We start from the raw sequence: 22,882 nt of genomic DNA on the forward strand, positions 1-22,882 counted from the left end.
CAGATTCCTGGCACTATGAGACAACAGTGCTAAGCACAGTGTCACCCTGCCAAGCTTTCAGGTCAGCAGGAAAATGTGCTTTGCAAGACAGGAGTGGCTGCTGGCTGCCTTCTGCTTCTGGAGGCTGATAGCATGCAACAGCACCTCAGCTATTCTACCAATGACATCAGTGCCTCAGGTTTTCGTAGCAGAGGAGCAGGAATTCCCAAATATTCTGTGGCCCACAGAGCCTCAGGCAGCCACGGACCGCAGCAAGGTCCACATTCAGCTTCCACTACAACTGGCAGCAAAGGGGCAGCACCACGTAGAAGTTCACATAAAAGAATTTTTAAAACAATTCAATGCGCTTGGGCCTTCAGGGGGATTGGACAATTAATTAGCTGTACGCAGGTTATGATTAATGTAATGTCTGATTTTGTTTATTAAACATTCCATTCCATATTGGTGGCCCTCCAGCAGTGCAAGAGTGACTGTGCATGACCCAAGGGCAATCAGGGAGTGACCATAGCGTGTACACTTCATCAACTGCACATTGCAAAGGTAACAGGTGCTAATGGATGAGGGAGTGGATCTGAGCTTCCAGCAGAGATGAGTGCCCTCTGTATGATTGGAATTTGAATTTTTATTTTGGATGGCTGAAGTGAAACAGACAAATGCAAGCAACCTCCCGAGTCTACCTTGTGCCTAGCTCTCAGTGCCCTCAAAGCAGTCCTTCATGCCCATCTGGACAGTGCGGCTCCTCTTCAGCTTCCTCACCCTCCTCCTCAGCTGAGTGTGCCTCACAATCCTATGCCTTCAGCAACCAGGGTGTCCCCAGTCGGCAACATGACTTTTCACAGAAAATCATCATAATCCACAAGACTCTTGCTGGTGTATACCAAAATACACCATCCAATTGGTCCAGGCAATTGAATCTCGTTGAAAAGTCCGATGATTGCTGCTTGGCACACGTTATGGCATACCTTAACACAGTTCTTGGGTTTCTCATTGAAGAAATGGTTGCTGACATCAGTGGGTAACCCTTGGAGGCAAGTCCCCATTCTTGTAGGCGAGCAGGGAGAAACAATAACCTCTGACACCTGACAGTGCTGGAGAATGCACATGATTTACACACCTGCAGGATCGACTGGAAGTGGGGGCACAGAGCAGGGCTCAACATACATGGGGCAACAGGTGAACTGACCACTAAAACAATAGCCCATGAAAAAATTACACCGGGGGCGATTCAAGAAAGGCTGCCTCCATTAAATATTACTGTCCATTATGGTTCCTCCACTCTGAGGCTGAACAATTGAAAGTGCAGTCACTGGAAGTGGGAAACAAGATACAGTTTGACCAAAGTAGTGAACAAAGGGGCGGCACGGTAGTGCAGTGTTTAGCACTGTTGCCTCATGCCGCCGAGGACCTGGGTTTGATCCCGGGTCACTGTCTGTGTGGATTTTTTGCAGATTCTTCCCCTGTCTGCGTGGGTCTCACACGCACAATCCAAAAAGATATGCAAGGTATGATTGGCCACGCTAAATTGCCCTTAATTGGAAAAAAAGAATTGGATACTCTAATTTCTTTCAAAAAAAAATTGTGAACAAATGTGGTAGATGGAATCTGTGAGTAGCTGCTCCTCCAATCACAGATTTTCTCTCCCCCAGTCCGCTGTCTGAGCTCCGCCAATGACTCTGGTTCCCACCTTCCCATTCTCACTGCTCCTCCTGAGACAGAAGATATGACTGCAGCAGCGAGAGCAATTACCCTAGAAGACAAACTGTTCGACTGGAACTTATAACATCCAATACAACACGGAGAAGAAAACACCAAAAAAAAAAGATGGAGGTAGCCAGAAACCCAGACACTCCTGGAGTAGTCACCTGTACCGAGCAACCAGCAAAGAGAAAGAAAGTCCATCATTCTGATTGTGTGCACTGATGGCAGGTAGGGACTGTGACAATAATGAGAAGAGAAATGATCCAACTATGCAGATTCTTTAACTAACGTTCTAAACTGCTTACGCCTGCCTGATGTCTGTTTCATTGCATCAAGTTATGTGAGGTTGCAGGGATAGGATGGGAGCATGGGCCTGGGTGGGGGCTGCTCCTTTGGAGGGCCGGTGCAGACTCGATGGGGCAAATGGTCTCCTTCTGCACTGTAGGGATTATATGATTCTAAGTAGTTGGAATTTGTGATGAATCCCATCTAAATCAACTAATTATTATTGTAAATTGGTAATTGAATTTAGGTGATGAACAGAGACATTTCCGATGTTTTCCCCCTTCTGGTTTTGAACTACTATTTCACAAGCCATGCGTTGCTAAGTAAAGGCATTACTTTGCAAAATAGGTTTTTAATCTACATTGACATATGGTTAACATACTACTTGATTTGATTATTCCTTGGCTTGAGAATGGATGAGCTATTCCGTTTGTATTTGTGCTGTCTTGTCTGTCAAAAGAAGAAACCCTTCAACACAAATACAGAAGATTAAAGCTGCTATACAAGGAGACGAGGGCGTGTGTCCGCACAAACAACATCAGCTCGAGATACTTTTCTTTCCACCGTGGGACTAGGCAGGGATGTCCTATGACCCCCCCTGCTATTTGCACTCGCGATTGAGCCGTTGGCCATCGCATTAAGAAGTTCGGGGTTATGGAAAGGAATAGTGGGGGTAGATAGAGCATAGGGTATCCTTATATGCCGATGATTTGCTGTGTCGGAACCGAGTGCGTCGATTGGAGTTGCTGTGATTGTTTGGGTCATTCTCGGGGACACACTAAATCTGGACAAGAGTGAGTATTTGTGGTGTCTCGGCCGGGGATGGGGGCAGGGGTCTGCCATCCCGTAGGGCAGGGACTCACTTTAGGTACCTGGAGGCGCAGGTTGCCCGGGAGTTTGGGGGGGGGGTGCTCCACAGGTATAACGTTTCCAGTTTGGTGGGGAGTGTGAAAGCTGATCTGGCAAGGTGGGATGGTCTCCCTCTGACACTGGTGGGTCGGGGTTAAAACAAATGTGCTGCTGTGATTTCTGTATTTTTTTTCAATGCATGCTTCATTGAGAATTTGGAGGCAGTTTCGCCAACACTTCGGGTTGGGGGCAGAGTCAAGGGAAATGCCAATTCAGGGGAACCACAGATTTGGGCCAGGGAGATGGGATGGTAATTTTCGGAAATGGGAGGAGAAGGGTATTAAGACACTAAAAGATTTGTTTCTTAGGGGTCGGTTTGCAGGACTGAAGGAGATGGAAGCGAAGTATGGGCAGGAGCAGGGGGAAATGTTTAGATACATGCAGGTTCGAGATTTTGCCAGAAAGGAGATACAGGGCTTCCCGGTGGAGCTGGCCTCCACATTGCTGGAGGAGGTGCTGACGACAGGGGGACTGGAGAAGATAATATTACAATGTGACTGTATCATCTAATACAGTCATTTTCAAAGTGGGGGTCACGCCTGGGGTGGGTCGCGGGCGGGTGTCAGGAGGGTCGCGGAGTCATCCATCACAGTATTCCAGATCGCAGGAATTAATGCGCAACAGCCGCAGCACCCGGCTTTTAAAGGGATGGGGGGCTTCCTTTGAGCCGGAATTGAACCAGCGACCTAAGGATGTCAATTTTAATCACCTACGGTCCCCCACTCTACCAGCTGAGCTATCGAAGGAGAGGCCACAACACCCGGCTTTTAAAAATGCCGTCCATGACCGGCTTTCAAAATGCGGGCGTGCTGACGCAGAAGATTTTTAAAAAAAAATTCAATGTAGTCTTCCTGCCTGAAGCGACAGCAGAGAACAATAACGCACCCCGAACACTGGCGTCACGTGCTCTGGCCGCGATGGTGATTCTTTCATTTTGTCAGGAGCAAACAAGCAACAGGACTTTAACATTTTAAATGGATTGTTTTGTAATACGGGAGCAGTGGCTAGCACTGTAACTTCATAGTGCCAGGGTCCCAGGTTCAATCCCCGCTTGGGTCATTGTCTGTGCGAAGTCTGCACGTTCTCCCTGTATCTGCATGGGTTTCCTCTGGGTGCTTCAGTTTCCTCCCACAAATCCTGAACGACGTGTTTGTTAGGTGAATTGGACATTCTGAATTCTCCCTCTGTGTACCCAAACAGGCAGCACCAAAGTGTGGCGACTAGAGGATTTTCACAGTAACTTAATTGCAGTATTAATGTAAGCCTACTTGTGACAAAAATAAAGATTATTATAAAGAAGTGAGGGCCAGACACACACAGGCCAAATCTCACAACTAAACCTGCTGGAGAGAAGGGCTCAGGAGTATCCACAGCAGGTCAAAGCAGTGGTGCTGTGAGCTATTCAGGAGAGTCCATGATAGGACAAAGCAGTGCTGGTGTGAGCTCCTGGACCTCTGAGGAATAACCCATACAGAACTGTAACATTGAATGACTAAGTGAGATAACGAGGACCAAGCAGGCTCACTTGTCACAATAAAGATAAGCAGAAATGGTGGGTCGTGACGGTTGGTATGGGTCACAACGGTCGGCTTGCATGGGTCCCAAAGGTTGGCCGGTTGATATAAATGGGTCCTCGGAAGAAAAGTTTGAAAAACACTGACCTAATATATGATTTAGTGAGAATGAAAAAGTCGTTCTTGAGAATTTTTTTTGACCCATCACAAAGGAGTCGGACTTTGAGGGAACAAAATCCCTTCTGATTAAGCAAGATTGCTGGCTGGCCTGTGGGAGCCTGTAAATGGATGCAGTCTGAGGCCTTGCACCTGAGGCAATCATTGGTTGGCTATCTGAAAAGGGTAGCTGTCACTACCATGATGCAGTGATGTGTGGCTGAGAGGTGCGCCCATGTCTTCAATGCGCCCCTGAAATGAAATTGAGGCATAGAAGTTTAGTAACCTTCAGAGCCACCGGAATCGAATAACGACCAATGTAACCAGAACTCACCTCCTCTACAACCATGTTGTACAAATTGGCCACAGAATCTCAGAACACACAATCTTTGTTGACACTGCCACTGCACATCATCCATTGTCTCTAAATTGTCTCTAGACCCTGGCCACTATGTCTCCATGTCCACAGTCAACTCTGCGACCTTCTGTCATTTCGCGATCTCGAGGCTGTCATGTTGCTGCTATCCTGAACAATGTGATCAAGATTGGGGCAGTACGATGACAGTGGTTAGCACTGCTGCCTCACAGTGACAGGGACCTGGGTTCAATTCCGGCCTCCAGTCACTGTGTGGAGTTTGCACTTTCTCCCGATGTCTGCACCGGTTTCCTCCCACGGTCCAAAGAGTGCAGGTTAGGTGGATTGACCAGGATAAGTGTGCAAGTTAGGTTATGGGGTTAGGATGTGGTGGACAGGGGAGTGGACATGGGTAGAGTTCTCATTCGAAGGGTCCGTGCATAGCGATGGGCCGAATGGCCTCCTTCTGCACTGTAGGGATTCTATGATTGTTTTAGGCCACAGATCCCTCACCCAGCAACTGATTTATTATCCTCCTCCACCACCTCAGCACCCCACCTCCAAAAACCTTGGGTGCTGGATCTCATTCATGGGTCTTTCTGTAGCCTGCTTACAGTCTGGGCACTTAACCAGCACTGAAACCTCATCACTTAAGGAAATGCCAAAGTGCAAAATGACTCCTTAAATCCTGTAACCCATTATGTTTGAAGATTCTTTTCAGTCATTGGGACTATAACACAGCACTCCCCAGTAACCGAGAGATTATCCCACTGATCTGTCGCTTGCTCAAGATGGTGGGTATGGAAAAGTAGATCCTCATCACAATATTGTCTGAAAATGTCGGGAAATTCTACAAGAAGGTTAAGTGATACATCTAAAACAAGCACTGTAACCGATCATTGTTTGTCGATGTACCATTTGTCAATGTACTCTGTTGATTATTCTTTTTGTCTACTATGTACGTACTGTGTACATTCCCTCGGCCGTAGAAAATACTTTTCACTGTACTTTGGTACATGTGACAATAAATCAAATTAAAATCAAATCACTAGCAGAACAGGGAAACATGATTGAAAACTTTGCTAATTCTTTTAGCACACGATGAAAGCAACAATAGACTTGAACATCATGCTGAATATTTGGGCATCAACAGAAGCCCAAAAGATAGAAATGGATGGTTTTTGAGGACCTCCACAGGATGCTGTAGGTGGGAAGTTTATATCGCAATTATGGATTTGGCCTTTAAAGAAATACTTATTGAAAAACACATCAGTATTCCATGTACTGCTGCCGATTCAACCTCATCGTCACTTTAATTCTTTTGCTCTACCATAGCTTTGCCACCCTGTTCAGCAAGATGAGGCCCGAGCAGAATCTTTTTTTCTTTTCTAGTTATTCACTATTCTATTCAATCCCAAATTGTCCTTGAACCGAGTGGCTTGCAAGGGCATTTAATAGTCAACCACAGCTGGAGTCACAGACCAGCTAAGGACAGCAGATTTCCTTCCCCAAAGGACATTAATGACAGTGGTCATAATTCCAGATTTTCACTGAAATCAAATTTCACCATCTGCAGTGATGGGATTCGAACTTGCGTCCCCAGAGGAATACCTTGGTTCTCTGGACAATACCATTACTTCACCAACTCCCCTGTTGTGAAGAAAACAACAGATGACAATGATTCAAGACCCTGGGGAGATTGTACTGTGAGGTATTCCTGCTCAGTCAAAACAGCAGCAAAACATCTCCAGCATGCTCAATAATCATTCTCTTTGTAATATGACCCTGTTTTACCTGCACATTGTTTCTGTCATTTGTAGATGTAAAAGTCTTATAAGCCATAGCTGCAGAAAGTAGTCTTCTCCACCGAAGGGCCAGGCTTTCACTTTGCACTCCCTTTTAAATAAGTACAGGTGGCAGGGAGGCGCAGTGGTTAGCCCTACTGCCACACGGCACCGAGAGCCCGGTTCACTCCTGTCCTCAGGTCAATGTCTGTGTGAAGTTTGCACATTCTCCCGTGACTGCAAGGGTGTTACCCTCAAACCCAGAGAAATACAGGGTAGATGGATTGGCCACGCTAAAACTGCCCCTTAATAAAAAATAAAGAAAGATTTTGAGGGGCTGACATGTTAGCAGTTTTACACCAGCTGGACACAGAATAAAATTCTTTAGTTCAATGGCAATACGGCTACACTTATCAGTAGCCGGGGAAAGAACTGGAGGAAAATATTTGTCCCATCACCTTTCTGCTATTGGACAACAATGATAGTGAAGTTAGTGGCCTGCTGAATAATGCATATATTGTGTCCCTGGCTTTCTGTGGCCAAAAACTGGTCTTGTTGCAGATATCCTTTGTGCAGGCAGACATGAGCAATAACAGCCACAATAATTTTAACAGTAATTAGCAGCCTTATTTGACATCACATCACAGGGACTGGTTTAGCTCACTCAGCTAAATAGCTGGCTTTTAAAGCAGACCAACAGCACGGTTCGATTCCCGTACCAGCCTCCCCGGACAGGCGCCGGAATGTGGCGACTAGGGGCTTTTCACAGTAACTTCATTGAAGTCTACTCGTGACAATAAGCGATTTTCATTTCATCTTTCTCGCGTTCCTCTTAAATTAGATGACCTCTCCCTGCTTAGCCATAGCCATAACTGGTCAAGGCTTTCATTCCCAAGTAACTACATCTGGTATTGTACACTCAGCTATACCTGACAACAAATACAGTCATTTCTTACTCTTATTGCTCAGCAGTTGCAATAGTGCAGTGGAACACTGAATCCAAACCTCATTATATTCAATGGAAGTGCAGATAGATTTGAGCTCACCTTTCAGTAATAAGTCAAATAAACTGACCACAGCCTCAGCAGAAATACCAATCATGAGGGCAGACACTGGATTAGCACTTGATTGCTTTCACTTGTAACCATTACCGTTGGTGTTAACAATTAATTACTCTAATGGAAGCCTTTACCATTGAACCCTGAAGAGCAAGCAGGCAGAAAAACAATAAGGTATATGGTAAACGGCAATCCTTAGTTTCTTGCTCAATAACCCATCATCAGCACAGGTGTCACACTCGGTGCCAGCGGTAATAATGCCTTGTTTTGCTTCTCATGAACATTAGCTATTGTTTGACTTTGTGATTTCCCATCAGTCTTCTGCTTTCCGAGTGCAAGCCTATAATCAAACCATAAACCGCAAAACTTTAAAGGAACTAAAGTTTGGATCTGGTGTTTCAACCTCTGGCATTTGCTTTATAGATTCCACACCAGGAAAAATCATGATAAGCACCTGAAGAAGAAAAATACTTGTAGGGCTACAGGCTTGGGAATGGAATTAGGCAAGTCGCTCTTGCAGAGAGTCAACATGGGCATGACAGGCAGAATGACCTCCTTCTATGCTGTAACCGTTCTATGATCCTACACAAAAGCAATCGTCTTTAAATTATGCTACAAGGCATTGGGTGCAGACAATCTAAAATGTTCTCCTGAAATTCCATTCTCGGGTTTAGCGAAGGCATTATTAACCCATCTAAACTGAATGGCTCAGTGCTGCTGCTAAAAGAGGAGCAATTTCAAATATGCTGAACATTCACACCAATCATCCCACAATAATGTCAAGGCCAAGTATTTAATCTCAACAATTCTAAAATAAAGTTATGCTTTGACTGCCATCATCATACTTAGATCTATTATAATAAGATTGATTTGAACTTTAAATTTCTACAAAAAAGTCAGAGATTGAAATCTAAACTCCCAACAGATTCAGCTTTACTTTTGGTATTTACGGACTGACAAAACGTCTACTCAGGCTTTCAATAATAAGTTTGCGATCTGTAAAGTATTTGATTCGTTCTGTAATATTTTTTCTTTGTAAACACTGTCTTGCAGACTTACCTCCACCTATCTTCGCTTTATTATGCGTTAATCCTAACAGGGATTTCAGCGGTTCAAGAAGGCAGCTCACCACCAACTTCTCAAGGGGAACTAGGGATGGGCGATAAAAGCTGGCCTTGCCAGTGACGCCCACATCCCGTAAATGACTAAAAGAAACTTGACTTGAGAAGTAATATTTTCATATTGTTAAAGATCCCCTGAGGGAATAACTCTAGCATTACCTAGAATTTAACTCTTGCTATTCTGTGGGCGATCTCTCCTTGAGTTGACAACTGGCACTTTCTACTCTACTTGTTTCCAAAAAGACTCAAGAGTAACTTTATTCAGATATTTTAAGCTGATTATTTAACAAGTAGAAGTTACATCAGATAACAGCAATGTGTATAAAGCAGCTATTGTTGCACGGCAGTAACAAGTTAGCCCTGATGATAAAAAATGTATTCCTGGAATAAACATTTGGGAAAAAAAAGTCAGCCTGCCAAGTTGGAAAGTTGAAAAAGTGGAGGGTGTGAAATGACTTGAACTTTCCCGAGTCTGTGAACTGACCCGGAGTTTAAAAGACAAAGAGTTTGTGTTTTTCCTGGAAAAATAAAGAGAGCTATCTTGCACCTTATCGGAACTGCTTTGGGCATGTTGGAAGTGGGCGATCGCGATCGTTCATGAGCGGCTGATAGGCAATCCGGAGGAGGCATGGACAAGTTGGGGGAAGCCGTGTTTCCATAGCCCCCATCTTCTCCCTCCCTCCATCCATCCCTGCATCCAGCTGTGGTCCAGGGGCTGCAGCAGCCCTTTTGCAAGGACCGCTGCCCGGCGGTGGTTGCCACAGTAACGCACAACAGAGCGCGCGCGGTTGATACCCCGGGGACCGTCCCGGGTGGGGGCGATGAGGGTCGAGAAAGGAGGCCCTGGATGCACAGCCCCCAAGAAGAACCCCGTGGAGCAGCAGCAAGTTCACCCGGGCAGACGAGGCTCGGTCACTACTTCGAGCGACGGCGCAAAGTTTCCACAATTGTTTCCCCCCCCTCCCTCCTTCTTGGACAATAAACCCCGAACACCCCCAACGAAGCCGAACAACTGCATCCATCCTCCCTCTTACCGTTGTCTCCTCCAAAAAGCGTCAGCGACGATCCTCTCTTCGCCGCCCCCCACACACACAAACGCCCTGCTGACCACCACAAGGTATGGAGTGGGAGGGGTGGGTGGTGCTGTCCGGTCAGTGTTCTCGGTTCATTCCACCGCTCAGCGCTTTCTCACCCACCCACCCCTCAGCAGCCCGCTGCCACCAGAAAGTGAGAGGTGGACGACGCAGTGAGCCGGCTCTGTGACGGTTGAGGGGTGGGGTGGGGGAGAGGTGAGGAGGAGCGCGCGGCTGTGGGGACAGCCCGTTCCCGCGCGACCCAACGCACGCGGCCTCCACCGTTAGCCCACCCCGAGCGCGAGCCGGCGCGCGCGACTCTTTGTGACGTCAGCGCCTGCCACCCAACTCCATTCATGAAAAGCGTGCGCGCCGCGCGGGCCAGCTGAATGGCTTTGTGAGCGGTCGTGGGTGTGACCGTCTTGTCTTGTTGGCGCCAGGCGAGGGTACCGTCCCTTCTTGCCTGGGTTTCACAGCAGCTGGTGCTGGACAGTGCAATCGCCCCCTTTCCCCCTACCATTTGTCCACTGTCTCATGTAAAATGCGGTTAACTTTTAGTCGGCAGGGTTTTTAAGACCCCACGACATACAAAGAGCACGCCGCTCCTCGGAATAGTATCCGCACCCCCTGAGAGAGAGAGCACCATCATCCATCCAGGAGGGTCCAACAAATAGACCACAACACCGTGCATTGAGTAATGCATAAAAATGCAAGTGCACCAATCAGGGGCAATTCGTGTTTAAGCAATATTTTTAAATGGTGCATTTGGAACATTGAAAAGTCAAATTCCTTTGGCGCTTCCCACTTTTGTTTGGGTCGACTTTGTCATTTTACTCGGTGTTCATCATTTTGTGACATTTTCCAATTCGGGAAAGAATTTGAAAATTCCTGGCTGTCGCCGCTCCCAAAGGTGCAATTGAGCAACGCCCAGAGCGTAGGAGAAGAAGAAAAAACACACGTCAAGTGTTTCATTTGTGCAAGGGGACACAGTCCGTATGCCAGAAGCATACAGCTGCAACAATGGCAAACCTATTGTCCCTTCTTTGTGCAGTCACTGACCCACTTTTTCATCCACTTACGGTGCCAATATACTAGACACTGTTATCGCCAAATGCTGTAACCTGTCAACTTTCATTAGGACACAAAGTTCTGTCTGCAGCCATGGACCGGACTCGTTGAAGCACGTCTGTCACCCACAGGCATTAAAAGATTAGTGCTTCCTCAGTTAAGTCTTACAGCCTGCACTGAAAGACGAGTAAAGGTTTCATGTGTCACAGTCCGCCCACTAATTGTTACTTAATTCATTTAGTTATCGCCGCCTTTAAAAAATAGTTTTTTTTTGTCAGTGTGATTTCTTCCAGCTTTAAGTTTACTTCGCAAAAGACGGGTGCACGTGGCCTCTGTCTCTGGTTACAGAAAATAATTCCAGGCCAAAAGGACTATCAGCAGCCCAGAGCAAAAATTAATTCTTAATGCAATTATCAAATGGCAGAGTCATTAAAATGGACCAGAGGAGGCAAACCCATTTTATCAAACTGTGGAGGTTCACAAAGATTAAGTGACACAGTCTAATCAACCATTCTTCAGGCTGCACGTATATTTTATTTATAAACTACTTAAATATTTGAGCAGTGACCTGTTTCAACCCCTCCCCTTAATTCTATTGTGTTCACTAAAAAGATGTGGGACTAACCCACTGTTCCCACACAGCCAGCCAGTCTGTTTCCCGTAAATACTTAGATCAGCTCTTCTGTTAAACAGCCATGATGTTGGCTCTGTGGAATGATTCTGATTCATTGTAATTTCTAATTTATTCAATTTCTCATCTCTCCTGTTGGGCCATTCCGAAAAAAAGAAATATTTTCAGGTCAAGTCATTTCATGTTAATGATTGAAGGGTTAATAGTCTGTTAGTTGTTGGTTCAAATCACACTTCAGATATTTGGGCATATGTTCCAGGGCTGAAACTCCAGTGCAATACTAAGGGAATGCTGCAGTCGAGATGCATAATTTGAATGCGATGTTAAACTGAGGCCTTGTGTCACATGAACATAAACAATCCCATGCTATCCATCGAGGACACTGGGTGAAATCGCTGGCTTTTAAAGCCGACCAAGGCAGGCCAGCAGCACGGTTCAATTCCCGTACCAGTATCCCTGAACAGGCACCAGAATGTGACAACGAGGGGCTTTTCACAGTAACTTCATTGAAGCCTACTCGTGACAATAAGCAATTTTCATTTCATTTAATTATTAAGCATGATGAAACATGTAAGACCCTAGGGAAACGACAGGATGGATGCAGAAATGATGTTTCGCCTTATGGCAGAGACTAGAACTAGGGGGTCTCCCATTTAAGACCGAGATTAGGAGATTTTTTTTTCTTCCCCCAGAGAGTGGTGGAGCTGGGACATTGAATATTTTTAAGGCTGAGTTAGATAGATTCTTGATTGATGAGAGAGTCAAAGAGTATGAAGGAAAATGCAGTTCAGGCCTCAGGTCAGCCATGATGGGTGCCACAGTGATGCACACTGCTGCCTCACAGCGCCAGGGACCCGGCAGTACAATCCTAGATCAGACCACAACAGTGGCCAGAAACCCAAATATTTTATTTTAATTTTGTAAAACTGAAGAAAGGATATCTTGGTCCAGGAGTGATTTCAAAGAAATAGCGATATAGTATATTGAAACAAATTTTTTACTAACACACTATTAAAATATCTTTAACATCACTCCAGAAAATAACTTACAATTACTCCTTACACAATGCTACTCAATACAGTGAATACAATACCCTTAACTGCTATCTTTATTACCATTCAAGCAGCAAGAAAAAACATCTCAGCTCACAATCCACTTTTAGAATACCTTTAGCACGCAGGAATACCTGCTTTACAGAGATGTTCTTTGAGAAAGAGAGATCTTTTGACACTACGTTAAAGAAAAGACCCAAGTCCTGTCAGAACCATGCAGAAACTCTGGCTGTATGTCTTCAGAAGATGCATCTCAGCTTGTTTCAGCTCCCCTTGTTCTCGGACAAGTTGCACAGCTTGGAAAGATTGTTAATCTCTTTTCACTGAAGTGGAAGCAAACTGCTTGACTTCTACTCATAGTTTCATCTAACTCACAATTGACCTGATTTCTCCGGTCGACCCAGCAACGGCATCATCTCACCAAGCTGGGGCAAGATTCTCCAACCCCCCGGCGGGTCAAAGAATTGCCGGGGGTCGGCGTGAATCCCACCCCCGCCGTCCTCTGATTTCTCAGACCCCCAAAAATTGCCCCGGTGTGAATCGCGCCGCCCGCCTCGGAGAATGGCGGGGACCGGTGCGACGCTATGGGCCCCGGGGCTGCCAGAGTTCTCCCAGCCGGATGGGCCGAAGTCCCGCCGATGTGACCATGGGTCACACCGGTGTAAATTAAAACCTATTTAACGGTGTCAACCATTCTGATGGTTGACGCCAGCCAGCGCGGAGTTAGGTCTCGGCGTGGGGTCGCAGGAGAAGTGACGGGCCGACCACAGTTGGTGGGGGGGGGGAGAGTTGGAGATGAGAGGGCGAGTATCGGGGAGGAGGGAGAGGGCGAGTGCCGGGGAGGGGGGAGAGGACGAGTGCCGGGGAGATGGGAGGGGGCGAGTGCCGGAGAGGGGGGAAGAGGGCGAGTGCCGGGGAGGGGGGAGAGAGCGAGTGCCGGGGAGGGGGGAGAGAGCGAGTGCCGGGGAGGGGGGAGAGTGCGAGTGCCGGGGAGGGGGGGAGAGGGTGAGGGCCAGGGAGGGGGCAGAGAGCGAGTGCCGGCGAGGGGGCAGAGAGCGAGTGCCGGGGAGGGGGGAGAGGACAAGTGCCGGGGAGGGGGGGGGAGAGCAAGTGTCGGGGAGGGGGGAGAGGGCGAGTGCCGGGGAGGGGGGCGGGTCGAGTGCCTGGGAGGGGGGAGAGAGCGAGTGCCGGGGGAGGAGGGAGAGGGCGAGTGCTGGGAGGGGGGGAGAGGGTGAGTGCCGGGGAGGGGGAAAGAGCGAGTGCCGGGGAGGGGGGAGAGGGCGAGTGCCGGGGAGGGGGGAGAGGGCGAGTGCCGGGGAGGGGGGGAGAGGGCGAGTGCCGGGGAAGGAGGAGAGGGTGAGTGCCGGGCAGGGGGGGAGAGGGCGAGTGCCGGGGAGGGGGGAGAGGGCGAGTGCCGGGGAAGGAGGAGAGGGTGAGTGCCGGGCAGGGGGGGAGAGGGCGAGTGCCGGGGAGGGGGGAGAGAGCGAGTGCCGGGGAGGGGGGAGAGCGTGCCGGGGAGGGGGGAGAGGGGTGTCGGGAGGGGGAGAGGGTGCGCCGGGGAGGGGGGAGATGCGAGTGGCGTGGGGACTGAGGCGAGTGCCGGGGGGGAGTGCGGGGAGGGGTGAGAGGGCGAGTGCCGGGGAGAGGGCGAGTGCCGGGGAGGGTTGAAGAGGGCGAGTGCCGGGGAAGGGGGGAGAGGGCGAGTGCCGGGGAGGGGGGAGAGGGCGAGTGCCGGAGAGGGGGGAGAGAACGAGTGCCGAGGAGGGGAGGGAGACCGAGTGCCGGGGAGGGGGGAGAGAGCGAGTGCCGGGGAAGGGGGAGAAGGCGAGTGCCGGGGAGGAGGGAGAGGGCGAGTGCCGGGAGGGGGGAGAGGGTGAGTGCGGGGGAGGGCGAGTGCCAGGGAGGGGGGGGAAGAGGGCGAGTGCGGGGGAGGGAGGGAAGAGGGCGAGTGCCGGCGAGGGGGGAGAGAGCGAGTGCCAGCGAGGGGGTGGAGGGGGCGAGTGCCGGGGATGGGGGAGAGGGCGAGTGCCGGGGAGGAGGGAGAGGGCGAGTGCCGGGGAGGAGGGAGAGGGCGAGTGCCGGGGAGGAGGGAGAGGGCGAGTGCCGGGGAGGAGGGAGAGGGCGAGTGCCGGGGAGGAGGGAGAGGTCGAGTGCCGGGAGGGGGGAGAGGGTGAGTGCGGGGGAGGGGGGGAAGAGGGCGAGTGCGGGGGAGGGAGGGAAGAGGGCGAGTGCCGGCGAGAGCGAGTGCCGGGGAGGATTGAGAGGGCGAGTGCAGGGGAGGGAGGGAAGAGGGCGAGTGCCGGCGAGAGCGAGTGCCGGGGAGGGCGAGTGCCAGGGAGGGGGGGGAAGAGGGCGAGTGCGGGGGAGGGGGGGAAGAGGGCGAGTGCGGGGGAGGGAGGGAAGAGGGCGAGTGCCGGCGAGGGGGGAGAGAGCGAGTGCCGGGGAGGAGGGAGAGGGCGAGTGCCGATGAGGGGGGGAAGAGGGCGAGTGCGGGGGAGGGAGGGAAGAGGGCGAGTGCCGGCGAGGGGGGAGAGAGCGAGTGCCGGGGAGGAGGGAGAGGGCGAGTGCCGGGGAGGGGGGGAGTGCGCGTGCCGGGGAGGGGGGAGAGGGCGAGTGCCGGGAAGGGGGAGAGAGTGAGTGCCGGGGAGGGGAGAGAGAGCGAGTGCCAGCGAGGGGGGGGAGGGGGCGAGTGCCGGGGAGGGGGGAGAGGGCGAGTGCCGGGGAGGAGGGAGAGGGTGAGTGCCGGGGAGGAGGGAGAGGGTGAGTGCCGGGGAGGAGGGAGAGGGCGATTGCTGGGGAGGGGGGGAAGAGGGCGAGTGCCGGGGAGGAGGGAGAGGGCGAGTGCCGGGGAGAGGGCGAGCGTGTCGCGTCTTTCCGTCCACGTCTTTTGGTCCAACGTCTTTTTGTCCGCCCGTCTTTTGGTCCAACGTCACTTCGTCCAATTAGCCAATTGCAAATCAACTCCGTATAAAAGCATTTAATTGATAGAAAGCAGGCACAATACAGCAAGTGAATTTAATTGCTAAAATGCAAGTAATTGATGAAATTCAAGTAAAATGCAAGCTTAAAAATGCAGTTAAATAGTTAAAAAATCTAAAAATGCAGTTACAAAGATCTAAAAGTTTACTACTGATGAATTCCCGAAATTACTTAAAATTGATGTAAATAAGGGCAGCACGGTGGCCTAGTGGTTAGCACAACCGCCTCACGGCGCTGAGGTCCCAGGTTCGATCCCGGCTCTGGGTCACTGTCCGTGTGGAGTTTGCACATTCTCCCCGTGTCTGCGTGGGTTTCGCCCCCACAACCCAAAAATGTGCAGAGTAGGTGGATTGGCCACGCTAAATTGCCCCTTAATAGAAAAAATAATTGGGTAATCTAAATTTTAAAAAAAGAAAAAAAAAAAGAAAAAAAATTGATGTAAATTGTGAGCAACATTCCTCAAGAAATCAATTTTCGCTGTGGGATCATATTCAACGACCAATCTTTTGAGGCGTTCAGTTATTTTCTTATATCGCGTACATGAAGTCGCCTGATCCCCCCGAAGAATTTGAGCCTTTTTGCCTATTATTAACCCTTCCTCTTCCTTCAGAGTTTTGATTAACCTCCAGATATTCAAATGAGCTCCACCCGCCGAACGCTTTATCGCAGAATGAAACCCCTCAGCAGCATTATTTGTTCTCGGTAGATCTTGTAGAACACGCTGATTAACATTCCATACAGCTGTCGGGAATGTAGGTGTTTCTCTCCTTCGTCTGGCACCACGTCCTCTCACAATGCCTATGTAAGTCAAGTCGAAGTAAACGATGAATTCAGCAGGTATTTCTTCATCGTCTATCAAATCTTCATAAGCCTCTTCGACATCTTCAACGGTGAGGAAAGCTAATGCTGAAAAACATCGAATTTTAAGACAGAATTCAGAGTCTGTGTTGTATTTTTCTTTGAGGCCTAAATCGGTAATTTTTCGAAACACAGATTGGCTCAAATGAAACAAACATGCCATGACAGATGCATTAAGGAATGATGAATTAATTGCCTTGTGAACTGCAGCTTCGAAATCTGCCATGATATCAATCGGATCTGCATTAGGTTGCATAATTTTCAATTGGTCAAAGAATAATTCGTATGTCTGCTTCCTTTTATTCGGCAGTAATGCAAAGACCCGTGGAAAACTGCTTCCTTTAACTTGTACATGAATGCAGAACAGTTGAAACCACTGTTGTGGCACAATCTTGAATGTTCCATCACATGCCCAATGACGATATGATGCTAAATCCTGAACAGCACTTTCTGATGCGAATACTAGTAAGCGCTGTTGATCCTCGACGCCCGAATCGAACCTCAGAAACTGCTGGCCATTGTCAAGCTTGCAATATTTGTCAGGTATTTCAAAACCGTGTCTAGCCGCTGGATTAGCGGGAAATCCAGAATATTTTGTCGGCACCTTTGAATAGTCCTTGAGACGACGGGCAGCCTTGGGAGTTGAGAGCAGGTATTTTCTGATAGCTGCGTAAACTTGGCCGCTAGTATGCTACGCGAACTTGCTGCTATGTTTTCCACTGCTTCATGCTTTATTTCTGCAACTGCTTTTCTAGCATTTAACGAATCGACATCAGCTGGATGAAGGTGCTCATTAGAGAAATAAATAATTTTAGGCTCATTGTTTTCCGTGACCGTGTGAATCCGCACTGAACATAGCCTTCTTTTCTCACATCTCCAGTATTCTTTTCCTAGGTTTGCACTGCTCGAATGAAAATCGTAGATATAGTTATTTCCATCAGCCACCTTCCGTTTACTCTTCGTTGACACAATGAACTTTGCCATTTCGGGATGGGCGAATTCGGGATTAGGAAAGAGACAGATAATATCTATCCTTTAACGAGGCTCGTTAAAGGGGAGAGAACGATAATAACTATCCTTTAACGAGGCTCGTTAAAGGAAAGAGGCCGGTAATAAAGATCCTTCATTGTATATTATGTGCATTAGAGATGATTTCCATGTACAAAAGTTAAAGTGGAGTGAAGTGCTACTAAGCAAGTTACTAAAAGTCAAGTTACAAAAAGTCTTTGACAAAAAAAATCATCCAGCAAAAACACGTAAAAAGTCACAAAAAATCTTTCACGAAAAAAATCACCGGACAAAATGACGTTGGACCAAAAGACGGGCGGACAAAAGACGTTGGACGAAAAGACGTGGACGAAGTGTCGTTGGACGAAATGACGTCGGACAAAAAGACATAGCACCGAGGGCGAGTGCCGACGAGGGGGGAGAGGGCGAGTGCCGGGGTGGGGGGAGAGGGGAGTGCTGGGGAGGGGGGGGGAGAAGAGGGCGAGTGCCGGGGAGGGGGGAAGAGAGCGAGTGCGGGAAGGGGGGAGAGAGAGCGAGTGCCGGGGAGGGGAGAGAGGGCGAGTGCCGGCGAGGGGGGAGAGGGCGAGTGCCGGCGAGGGGGGAAGAGGGCGAGTGCCGGGGAGGGGGGAGAGGGCGAGTGCCGGGGAAGGGGGAGAGACCGAGTGCCGGGGAGGCGGGAGAGGGCGAGTGCCGGGGGGGAGGGAGAGGGTGAGTGCCGGGGGGAGAGGGCGAGTGCCGGGGAGGGGGGAGGAGGCGAGTGCCGGGGAGGGGGGGAAGAGGGCGAGTGCGGGGGAGGGAGGGAAGAGGGCGAGTGCCGGGGAGGAGGGAGAGGGCGAGTGCCTGCGAGGGGGGAGAGAGCGAATGCCGGGGAGGGGGGAGAGGGCGAGTGCCGGGGAGGAGGGAGAGGGCGAGTGCTGGGGAGGAGGGAGAGGGCGAGTGCCGGCGAGGGGGGACAGGGCGAGTGCCGGGGAGTGGGGTGAGGGCGAGTGCTGGGGAGGGGGGGAGAAGAGGGCGAGAGCCAGGGAGCGGGGAGAGGGCGAGTGCTAGGGAGGGGGGAAGAGAGCGCGTGCCGGGGAGGGGGGGCGAGAGCGCGTGCCGGGGAGGGGGGGAGAGGGTGAGTGCCGGGAAGGGGGGAGAGGGCGAGTGCCGGGGGGGGAGGGGGAGAGTGCCGGGGAGGCGGGAGAGGGTGAGTGCCGGGGAGGGGGAGAGGGCGAGTGCCTGGGAGGGGGGAGAGGGCGAGTGCCGGGGAGGGGGGAGAGGGCGAGTGCCGGGGAGGGAGGACGGGGGAGAGGGCGAGTGCCGGGAGGTGGGGGGGGGGGGGGGTACGGGCAATGGTGACATGTCGTCTGTCCCCCCCATCCCCTGCAGGCCGTTGTGTTTAGTGATTGCCCAGTGATGTTGGCTGCCATGGCAGGAGCCGCACTTCTACATGTTGCCCTGGGGGAGCTGGAGCAGGAGCGTGCTGGGGAGGCGGTGGAAGCTGCCGCAGAGGAGCATGCCGCAAAGGGGCAGGTGGCAGCCGCCCAGGCTGGAGGGCCGCCCGCCCAACAGGACGAGGAGGAGGAGCGCGAGGCGGAGGGGGAGGAGGAGGAGGTGGTAGTGCCACGGCGACGGAGGCGCCCGATGAGGCCCCGTGTGTACCAGCCCCGCTCGTACCAGGACCTCACGGGACGGGCATGCAGGAGGAGACTCCGGATGAGCCGGGAAACCATTGCCCATATCTGCCACCTAATGGCACACCTGGCACTGTGTGGCACTGGGCGAGGACACCCTCTCCCCATGTCCGTCAAGGTTACGGTGGCCCTGAACCTTTATGCCACAGGGTCATTCCAGGCGCCGAGTGGGGACCTGTCCGGCATCCCGCAGGCATCGGTGTACCGGTGCATCCGGGTAGTCAGTGGCGGACTGGCCAGGGTGTCAGCTTGCCCGATGGCAAGTGGGTCCCTGATGAAGTGGGCCCCCTATATCAAATAAAAATGCAATAAAGAAACAAACACAGACAACAGTTTTAGTAATAAAAAGGAAGAAGAAAAAAAAGAGAACAGGACACAAATAAGCAGTGCATGAAAAGGAACGAAGCAGGGGAGGTAGTGGAAGGATGTGGAATAGGGGGGCCCGGGTCGGGCATAATTAAGGAAATTCCATGTTTTCAGCAAGAGTGTGTGAATTTAAAGATAAAGTTACAATTCGTGATTTGAGATGGTCGGCAACTTCAAAGGATATCAAGCAGTAGTCTTGGTTCAGCCGGTACATCGGTCCGGGGCCCGGAGAGCCAAGAAGGGGCCCGTGAATCTCTGAAGGGCGTTTAAAAATTATAAATAATTAGATAAATAAATCTCCAAATTCTTTCCTGAGATTTGTATTCTAACTTAATAAAATATAATTGTTTTTAAAAAGAGCAATACCAAATAAAATGCAATAAAGAAACAAACAAATAATCACTCAGTGTATGAAGGAACGAAGCAGTGTTAAACAGATGTGAAAAGGAGTGGGGGGGGGGGGGGGGCTGGTTCACCCGGGCCGGACATAGTTGAAAATCCACGTTTTCAGCAAGAGTGTGTGAATTTAATGATAAAGTTACAGTTCGTGATTTGAGATGGTCGGCAACCTGAAAGGATATCAAGCAGTACATAGGGTCGTGAGGTCACCGGAAAGGAGAAGCCGTACCTTTGACCGTGAAGCATGAGGTCAAAGATATTGAAGTGATAAGCCATGATCGGTAAACTCAAAGGGTTGCGACTTGTAACACTGCACTGATATCAAACTGGACATGTTAACTTTGGTCGTGGGACCATTCAAAATGTCTTACTATAGTCGGACCAAACTTCTAAATTTCAACAGTTGCTGGTGTGAACACTGGACAGTGGATTGTCTCCTCTTCTGAAGCTGCATAGGCCACAGTAGTATTGACTAATGAACTATTGAAGTGTAAGTAAGTTATTTTATATTTTTTATCAAGTAGGGGTTTATCTGGCGTTCCTTCAAGTTATTCTTGCAATCATCAATATTCATTTTTCCCAATGTGGGCTATTTTTAATTAAGTTTTTATTTCAGGAATATTACCCCTACCAGCATGGAAAAGAAAAAGCATAAATCTGGGTCACTAAAACGCAAAGAACAAAAAGAAGTAGAAAGGAAGGAATCAGCCAAGCGATGCAGGCCTATTACAGAGTTTATAATACCACAAGCACAATCCACATCAATATCCAGTTCTGCAACAAATAATCAAGAAGCAAGAAACAATGCTCATGGTGTTGATGCAATGACATGCGAGTTACAAGAACAGAGAAGAGCTACTTTAAATGTAGAGACAAATATAAGTGCATCCATTACTAATGGATGCCCAGGCCCAATATTTCTTCTGGCTTCCCTGTTCCGGTATCTGTACTGCCTGTAGTTGCAACATCTGAACACATAGCTTCAACTAGTGACAGGGAATCAGATATTCCTTCAAGCATAAATGACTTGGTTTCTCAAGCACACCCTGTAAATGAACCTACGCAAGAAAATGAAAGATCAATTACTGGAATCTTCCAATATCCATCACGAGCAAAGCTAAAACAGTTTTTTGCTGAACATCCACTTCAGCCACTTGATGATCTGCCATTTGATGCTCGTTTGTATGAGAGGAAAATTAGGAATGACTCAGTCCCAAGAAAATGGCTAATATATAACAAAGAAAATAGATGCTTATATTGTTCATACTGCTTAGCCTTTGAGTTTCCCAACACTTGTAATCCATCACCCTTTGTACGTGGCTTTAGTGACTACAGGCGTATTAGCCAGAGCTTGGCTTTACATGAATCGACAACAACACATGTCAGAAATGCTCAGCAATATATCAGTGTGGTTAATGATGGCACCTTAGATAAATTTTTTTGCAGCATCACTAATTAAAAGAAAAGAAGAAGTATTGAAGCAGAGAAGTATTGTCATGAGGATTATAGACATCATAAAGATGTTAGGCAAGCAAGCACTTCCTTTTCGAGGTCACAGAAATGAATCGGCCTACACTCTAGATAATGAGGTTCTGAATCATGGCAATTTTCTAGCTACAGTGCAGTTGATGGCAAAATATGACCCCATTATGGCAGCTCATGTTTCTGCAGTGCAAAACAAGTCTAAACAAAGAATCAAACGATTAGAGCAACAAGGAAAGGCTCAAAGTAAAGGCCGTGGTGGACTTGTTACATACCTGAGTAAAACAACTATAAACATGTTAATCAAAATTATGAAGAATATGATACAAGAAAGAATTAGTCATGAAGTTTCTCAAGCAAAATATTATTCTATTCAGGTTGATTCAACACAAGATAATTCATCCATCGATCAGTTTAGCATTATTATTCGGTATGTGCTTAAAGGTATTATCTGTGAGCGACTACTTTCAGTTGTGCCAAGTAATGATGGTACAGGACAGGGACTTTTTGATCTATTGATTGAAACATTACAGCATCTTAAAATTGACCCCCAAAAATGTTTATCTGATAGCACAGATGGCGCTGCAAGCTACCATGGCCAGTATAATTGTTTACAAAGTAAAATTGCTGATGTCGCTGATCAACATGTTCATATATGGTGCTATGCGCATGTCTTGAATTTGGTGATAACTGAAACAACAAAATGTTGTGTGCCTGCAGGTTCTTTTTTCAATTTGCTCCAGAATATAGCAACTTTTGTGAAAGCATCATACAAGAGAATGGCTGTATGGATAGAAGTTGTTGGAAAACATCTAGGACAAGAAAAAATGAAACAATTAAAGCTAATTGCTGAGACCAGATGGTCAGGACAATCCAATGCAGCAACAACTATATTTGAACGTTTTGATGATGCCGCTGCCAGTACTTTCGTAAATCTATTGACATGCTTATCAATGATACAAGATTCAGAAAAGTTTGATGCAAAAACAAAACATGAAGCAAATGTTTTACTTCAAAGTCTTCTAAATTTTGAAACCATATTGACAGCATTTACTTACTTGTATATATTTGAAACTACAACCCCGTTATCAAGTTATCTACAGACAAGTGGTTTAGATATGTTTACTGCATGGAGTTTGGTAGATTCAGCTACACCAAAGTTGAAGGAACAGATAAGAACATTTAATAACGTTCACATCAAGGCTTTGGAATTTGTAAATAAATGTAATGACAGGATTTCACAGATGAATATGGATGAAAATCAAACATTGGAAATTGATGCGTTGGAAACAGCATTGCCAGTTAAGAGGCAGAGGAAGAAGAAAAGAATGGCAGATGAGCTTATTGATGATGAAAGAAATTCCTCAGATTCTCTAGCTGATTTTCGAGTAAATGTGTTTAATCTAATAATGG

The 22,882-nt window shown here is 48.7% G+C and overlaps 1 protein-coding gene and 1 non-coding gene across 7 annotated transcripts in view; both read right to left on the minus strand.

Moving 5' to 3' along the window:
• The window catches only part of rhobtb1 (Rho related BTB domain containing 1), a 168,663-nt gene that overhangs the window by 120,041 nt on the left and 25,740 nt on the right, over nt 1–22,882 (minus strand). For 3 of the 6 annotated variants that reach the window (XM_038773644.1, XM_038773639.1, XM_038773642.1), the window contains exon 1: nt 9,915–10,248. The exons of 2 other annotated variants lie outside the window; for them this stretch is intronic. The gene's annotated coding sequence lies outside the window, so the exon portion shown is untranslated. Of the gene's footprint in view, nt 1–9,914; nt 10,250–22,882 lie in introns of those variants that run through there. One more of the 6 variants, XM_038773643.1, reaches the window with a different exon arrangement.
• On the minus strand, nt 3,551–3,638 carry trnay-gua. Its single transcript is given in 2 exon segments — nt 3,551–3,586; nt 3,602–3,638. It is a non-coding gene; the product is annotated as a tRNA-Tyr (tRNA).

This window comes from Scyliorhinus canicula, chromosome 16, assembly GCF_902713615.1.
Source record: "Scyliorhinus canicula chromosome 16, sScyCan1.1, whole genome shotgun sequence".
In the NCBI taxonomy this organism is placed as follows: Eukaryota; Metazoa; Chordata; class Chondrichthyes; order Carcharhiniformes; family Scyliorhinidae; genus Scyliorhinus; species Scyliorhinus canicula.